The sequence below is a fragment of the Elaeis guineensis genome, chromosome 4 (genome assembly GCF_000442705.2).
Source record: "Elaeis guineensis isolate ETL-2024a chromosome 4, EG11, whole genome shotgun sequence".
NCBI classification, from domain to species: Eukaryota; Viridiplantae; Streptophyta; class Magnoliopsida; order Arecales; family Arecaceae; genus Elaeis; species Elaeis guineensis.
Window position 1 is genome coordinate 26087549 of NC_025996.2, and position 7637 is coordinate 26095185.

General features: G+C 34.8%; 1 non-coding gene across 1 annotated transcript; it reads right to left on the reverse strand.

Annotated features, from left to right (window-relative positions):
* Positions 1-534: 534 nt before the first annotated feature.
* On the reverse strand, positions 535-5268 carry LOC105043241 (protein NTM1-like 9). The gene is made up of 7 exons (XR_012140801.1): positions 4892-5268; positions 4511-4791; positions 3644-4012; positions 3056-3405; positions 2588-2923; positions 2401-2491; positions 535-831 (listed from the first exon to the last, which is right to left on the reverse strand). It is a non-coding gene; the product is annotated as a protein NTM1-like 9 (transcript).
* Between the last annotated feature and the right edge of the window lie 2369 nt (positions 5269-7637).

Sequence of the window (7637 nt, forward strand, 5' to 3'; positions counted from 1 at the left end):
TTAAGATATCCTCTATTCTAAATATCAAAATGGGATGAAAGAGCAAAACATCCTGACGTTAAAGCCAAGACATCCTTATTTCACATTAAAATCAGGATAGCCTTGTTTTACATCAAAACCAGAACAACCTTGTCCTATGTAATTTAAAAATATTTATGAAGCATATGCACTATGCTGGAAAAAAATTCAATGACATCCAATAGAGTTCTCACCATACCTTAGTACTAGTACAAGATATCATACACATTTTTTTGTTTTAAACAAAAAAAAAAAAAAAAAGACAAGGTAAAAAAATTCATACACATTAGACAAGTCATCACTAGCACTTGGGATACCAACAGCTCCGCTGAAATTTTTAGTTTCTCAATTTCCTTCATTTATCAACTATGAGGCTGAATCAACAGCTTACTTCAAACAGAATTTAGCAATTTTCAATAGGCACCAATCAAAACTAATGAACACAATTTAACTTAAATACCGTAAAAAACAAAGCAGAAACTTAAACAACTTTAACAAGACTGAAAAACCACTAAATATTAGAAATGCAGAGCCCTATATATTTGCAAAATTATACAGGATTTGTTTTGTAAATATATCAAGAGCTTAAATACCAACTTATCACGACACAGATTAGCAAAAGGATGGCCAACAAAATCACATTCGCTCTAGTAATAGAGACACAAACAATTCTAGGTGTATCCAACTGCAGAGGCAGGCCTTTGAGTTTATCATCATTTTCATGAGTGCCTCTTGTCCTTTGCCTCAGTACAGATTTAGATTCATGAGAGATCTCTGAGAAGGCGGTCATTGCCTCAATAGAGGTTGCATCATCTGCATGACAAGCAACCATGATTAGCATTGTACAGTGTTGTGCTCATACTGGAATGATTAAATATGGAACCATTGAATAAGACCATCACTTGTATCTACTTGATCGTTTAGTAAATATAACCACCATACATATTCAGTACCGACAATGATGCAAACTTTATACAATTATAACAAAAAAATAATAATAATAAAATATGCAAGAAATTTTTAAAAAATCTAATGGATCAAACAACTCACATGTTATTCTTCTTTTTCTTTTTCTTACATCCCACCCAACCAAAACAAACAGCAAATCCTCGCAAGTAGATTATCTACACCTACCATGAAGTAAATATCTAAAACTTTGAGAGCCTAAAACAGAGCACCACACCTGTTATAGTTTCACCCATTAACACAGGACAAAATGGTGTAAAGGGCAGACAAATAGCAATTTATCACTTCCTCGTAGACAGACCCATTAACCTTACTTGTCTGGGACTTTGTCGTCCCAAGTCACCAATTGGATTGTACTGGCAGTTGCAAGGCTCTTGTGGTAGGTTTTTCAGCCCTATATTTCTTCAACTACCGAGACGATGAGCAGAAAAAAAAAAAAGAATTTCAATTTTGAAAATCTTCAAAATTTCGTAGGTCTTTTATTTTTATTGAAATTTTATTTGAGCAGGCTTTATGAGTTGTCAGGTCATTTAGTTTAGATATATTATAAACAGAAACCAGAAAATTATCTGTGGATGAGTGGTTTACAGGATCACTTGGATGCAATATTATTTTACATTAGAATTTCAACTATGAAAATCTTTCCAAATTTGGTAGGTCTTTTGTTTTTATTGAAATATTATTTGAGGCAAGCTTTATGAGTTGTCAGGTCATTTATTTAAGATATATTTTAAAAAGAAACCAAAAGTTTAGGAGTCATCCATGGATAAGTGATTTACAGGATCACTTGGATGCACTATTCGTATACAAAGAAAACCTAACATACCAGAACAGCAACGGAAAGAACTCCAAAAATATAAAATACGAATGGGACAAGTCAGTATGCTAATATTGCATACAAAAGGAAAATCGGAACTCCAGAGGGATTCCTCCCTCCCAACCAAAAACCAACCGCCGGTGTGCTGCAGGCAGTCAGGTAAGGTCTCCATTCAGCTTGATCTGGATCCAACCTGAACATTGTGTTTATGACTTGGATCCAGAGCCAGCCCATTCATATTGTGGCCAAGGCAGGCTCTCTTTGTGTCAAGTCTAAACTCCTATGATTAAGCTGTTAGACCCACATTTTTGAAGTTTGTACTGATTTTTACTGGCCTCATCCAGAATATTAAGAGTCAGTTAAGTCACATCTTATTCATTAGGACACAATTAAATCACATCTAATTCAGTAAGATCCACATTTAAAATGATAGAAGCTACCCAAACCATGGATCTGAACTTCAAAATATTAATAAGGTCCCAAAGCAGGTCAGACAGAGCCAGATCCAGGGTTATCTGCCCAGCTTACACCCCTAACAGCGGGTATAGCTCGATTGATTAAAGTGCATTTGGGTAACAGCAAGGTTAGATATTTATTACCATGATCAGAGATGCCCTCAACATCATCAAGAAAGAGAGACCCTGAAATTTCTGTATCTTCAGCAGTCTGGTGTTCAGCACATTCTTTAGCCTGCAGACATTAGTTCAAGGCCATTTAATTTCATAAATAGAAGTAAACCATCAGATCATTAGACTTACTACGTAACAACCACATAAAACCTCTCACCTCAGGTATCACCGAGTTAACCTCATTATCATTTTTCTTACTGCTTAATTCTCTACATGTGAGCATTGATCCTTTGTCAATTTCATTTTGCAACCTGAAATTTCTAGGTACCAAGCCCTGCCATGCCATTAAGTTGTTCATGTCTGGAAGTTCCTGACGAGTCTTGAAATTAATTGTCCCACTCTGAATCCATAGTGCATTTTCTGTTTCTGGAAGCAGGTTTATCTCATCAGTTCTTGTTTCATGATAATTATTAGAGTTATTCATCTGTGAAGAACCACTTGACTGCGAAAACGACTGATAGTGATGTCCATAAGCATCCATATCTTGGCCTTCCTGTACTACACAAGAAAAGCAAAAGAAATATTTTCAAAGTTCATTAATTCTTGTTAGTTTGCCAGATGAGTAGATAAAAAACAAAATTTGTTGCATTTGCAATATTTATCGAAGTTTTTCAGGCCTTCTGACCTGCATAGTAACAGGTATGGTACCAACATCACCACCTGTCCCACCCTCCTTGCCAGACACAGAGTCCCGGGAAGAAACTTGAAGCTTACAAATAAGACGATCTGGCACATCCCTTGGGGCTGAATCTTTCTGAGTATCTGTTACTTCAGGGAAATCTTCTTCTTGGTTATTAATCACTCCGTCTAAGAATTCAGTGACTGAGTCCTGCTCAACATAGTTATCTTGAAACATCTTGATCCCTGGTAGACATTGTCACAAAAGGAAGAGGAACCGATGTTGGGAAGCTGATCAAAATAAAGTTGCTCATCTGGACCTAAGAATTCACATAGTTCATCAAGTAGAAAATCAACCTGCAATTATATAGAAGGAGAAGGTAACATTTTTTTTTTCTTTTACAAAAAAAGTGATTTTAGTTGATATTCATGATTAACTCACTGAGTATATAAGATATTAAAAGGGTATATGTTATGAACATATAAGTAGAATAGCTTTATCTAGGCACACTCTCAAATAAATCAAAAGTATGGAAGTGATGTCCTTATTGACTGAATTACATAGCTTAAATATTAATATGGAGTATCTATTTACCTCTGGACCAGCCTCATGATCACCTACAGCAGAAGCTCCATTGTTATTGCAATGGTTCTCTTCAGGTCTTAAAGGATATGTTGTTGCATGATCTCCTGTATCTTCAGGTCTTAGAGGATTGTTAGTGCTTGTTGATTGTGTGTCTGAAATGTTGAGAGAAGGCTGCAAATTTTCTTGCATGGCTGGCTGTAAAAGCTCTTGATTCAGAAGTGCTGCAAATTCTTCCAAGGTATCTGTTCCCTGTGGGGTTTCACCTGGTGATAAGAAACTAGACTCCATCTCATCAACATTTCCATCTATCGCACCAACATTGGAACTTGGACTCTTCTCCTCAGGCTTCTTGAATAAGCGACAAAGAACAAAGCTACCCTGCACAATATGTGAAACAAGACGATCACACTTCAAATAGCGAGTACCTCTACGATCTAAACAAGCTATGTTCCTTTAATTGGCATCAATCCCCACCAAAGTCTCCTCAAATTTGATGCCAAATTAAAGAGAATATCTTAATTTTAAACCATCAACCTTGAATCAAGGAAACCTTGTCGCACATTAAAGAACGCGCACCTCTACTATCTAAACAAGCTACGTTCCTTTAATTGGCATCGATCCCCACCAAGATCTCCTCAAATTCGATGCCGAATTAAAGAGAATATCTCAATCATAAACCTCAACACAAACAAAGGAACAAGAAAGAACTACTCTCAAAAAAACAGTCTTCGGGTTCATCTTATGTAAATGTCAAGAAGAATTAAGTCAGCTCACGTCTAATCCTCGTAAGGGTGGGGGAAAAATCCTTTTTTTCTGAGGAAAACAAGAATAAGAGAACTGGACTGATCAAGAAAGCAAAGGAAAACAGAAGCTGACCTGTTCCCCGGAGTCGAACACGGACTCGGTGGTGCGGTACTCGTGCATGATCCAATAGGTGCGGACCCCTTTTGGTGCCCGGCCGAGGTGGAAGACGAGGGTCTTCTTCATGCCGATGATGGTCGAGCCCGGCGGCCTGGTCTTGATCGTCCGGTCCCTGCCGGTGGCCTTCCAGTACCCGGCATCCGTCGCCCGATTCGACCTGTGCCCGTTGGGGTACTTCCGGTCCCTTGGCGAGAAGAAGAACCACTCCGGATCATCCGATCGGATCACCGACTTACCTATCACCAGCCATCCAAGAAAACCACCAGAATTTCGCATAAAAAATCGAATTCATATGTCAAGAAAAAAGAAAGAAAGAAGAAGAAGCGACGGCACTACCGGGGAGTTCCCAGGGCTCCGACTTGCAGACGTCGACCTCGGGAATGACGACGACCTCGGAGTTGATCCGGCCGTTGATCTTGCCCTTGAGGTAGTAGTTCACGAGCTCCTCGTCCGTCGGATGGAACCGGAACCCCAGTGGCAGCGATTCCAGCGGCAGCACCACCATTTCTTGCCCAAGAATTACAGATACCACAACGATTAAGGAGAGAAGAGAGCAAGAGTTTCCAAAACCCTAAGGGATCCTCTTCAAAAAAGAAATCTCGACACTGTAGCGATCTTTGGCGACAAAGAGGGCGATCCGGCCCTGCTCCTTTCCTGCTTTTATAGACTTGGAGTTAGAGGTGAAAGTGGCGTCGATAAGCTTACCCAAGCAAAAAAAAAAAGAAAAATGGCGTTGATAATATCGGTCCGGATCCGTTCTCCGTTTTCGTATTCGGATCCATCTGAACAGTATTTTAAAGGCCTAATTAATGTCTATATCCATACTACAAAAAAAAAAAAAATATATATATAATATATATATAATATATAATATAATATATATATATATATAATCTATATTCAAATATCCAAATTTATTTATAATTCTATATAATTTTATACATTATTTATTAATTTTTTAAAATATAAAATTATATAAATATATTATTTATTGATTTATTATTTATTTAATAATATTTTTAATTTTATAATTATAAAATTTAATTATTTAATTTATATCTATAATTATATTTATATTTTTAATATTTAAATTATATTTATATTCATTTAAAATAAATATAGATGTAAATTTTTGCATCTATGTGTATATTTATATTTTTATATAAAATAAATATAGATGGATATACTAGTATGGTCTATATCTAACTCTGTTTCGGTCTTATTTAGAGTGAAAAAAGTGAAGCGTAAGCTATGGTATTGTGCATGATTTTGTATAAGAATAGAGATTATAATTTTTATACAACATAAAATTTATTTTTTTATAAAAATTTATCATTGGATCATGCAATAGTTCAATAGCGAAGCGTAAGAGAGATCAAAGAGATCATTGTCCCCTTCAAAAAAATTTAAAATATTTATTATCTATATATTTATATATATATATAATTAATTTATATATTAATTTTTATTAAAAAATATTTTTTAAAAATAATTAATTATTTATTTTTTTAATTTTTATTTATTCTTTCATTTTTAATACAGAAGAAATTAATAAAATTTTTACGCAATCAAATTATCTTATAAGAAAGATGATATTTTTTATTTATCTTTATTTATTTATAAAATTAAATATTTATTAATATTTTTATAATATTTTTAAATATATTTATTTATTTATTTATTATTATTATAAAATATTTTATTTAAAAAATTATTAATAAATTATTATTTTATCCTCGATGTCAGGCTCAATAGCCGCTTTGATGTATGCAAGATGTGATCCAATGGTCCGATATCAATCATTCTTTTGCGTGAACATACAACTTAGCGCCACATGTATCCGAAAGAGATGAGAGGCTTTTGATGGGGCAGTGATTGGTAATTTGGTTGCGGGTTGGGAGTACCGGGAGTGAGGCGGAGGAACGCTGCCGCACTGGGATTGGATCGTTTTCCAGAGAAAGAGAAAATTATTTATATCAAAAAAGAAAAAGAAAAAATTTATTAGATGGACCAGATAAAGAGGACCAGTCCGCCCATGGGATGAAGGGGAGAGACACGTGGATGAGGGCTTGCATGCCGTTGGATGGTGATCCCATGGTCAGCAACTTGGTTCTGTATTTAATGATTTCTTTTTGGCAAGCCTTGGTGTATTTTAATGATTCTGAAGAGATGGACTGTCTATTTACGTGTTGAATTAAAAAGTCTTTGGTTGATCAACAATCTATTGTTACTAAGTCAGTCACAGAATATATTAATGCCATATCAGGATGCCTAGGATATATTAAGTGACATAAAAATAAAAAAAAATGACTATCAAACATGTTTCTCCTCTTTAATTTTTAACAATGAAATAATTTTAATAATAACTTTAGATAAAAAGAGAGTGAAAACAACATCAAATACAACTAAAGATTTATCATTCTCGTAAGAATTATATATATATATATATAGAGAGAGAGAGAGAGAGAGAGAGAGAGAGAGGCCTTGACCCAGGTGAAATGAGAGATGGTAGCTCATTGATTCTATATGTTCGAAGTCCGTAAAACAAGGTTGCTGAAAACAATAAAAATGATGTGAAAAAAAAATATGACCATGAGAACATTCATATTGAAGAACCTCACTAAACTACAGTAAATAATAAATAATGGAAATAAAATAATTGGGTATCTCAATGGATTTGCCAGCGGTGAAAATTTTCATGAGAAGACTCCAATTTTTTTTTTTTTTGGTAACAGAACAGGGGTTGGAGTGGGGCATCCTGACGTAACTACGTTTTCTGGACGTGACCGTATGATCTCAATCTTTACTGGAGAATGTTCGATTCGAAATCAAATTTGAAAGATTAGTGACCTCTTTCTCACTATATAGACGAACCCACTGGATGAGAAGACTCCAGTATCTTAAAACATAGCCTAATAACGTACTTTGTTGCCGTATCATTTTATCGTAAAAGAGTATGGTCAAGACTCTAATTCAAGATGCTTGCAAGTTTATTGTTCAAATATATATATTTTTTTTATCAAAAGAAAGTTTTATTTTATTTTATTTTTTTCCATATCCTTTATAAAGGTGTTTTTTCATA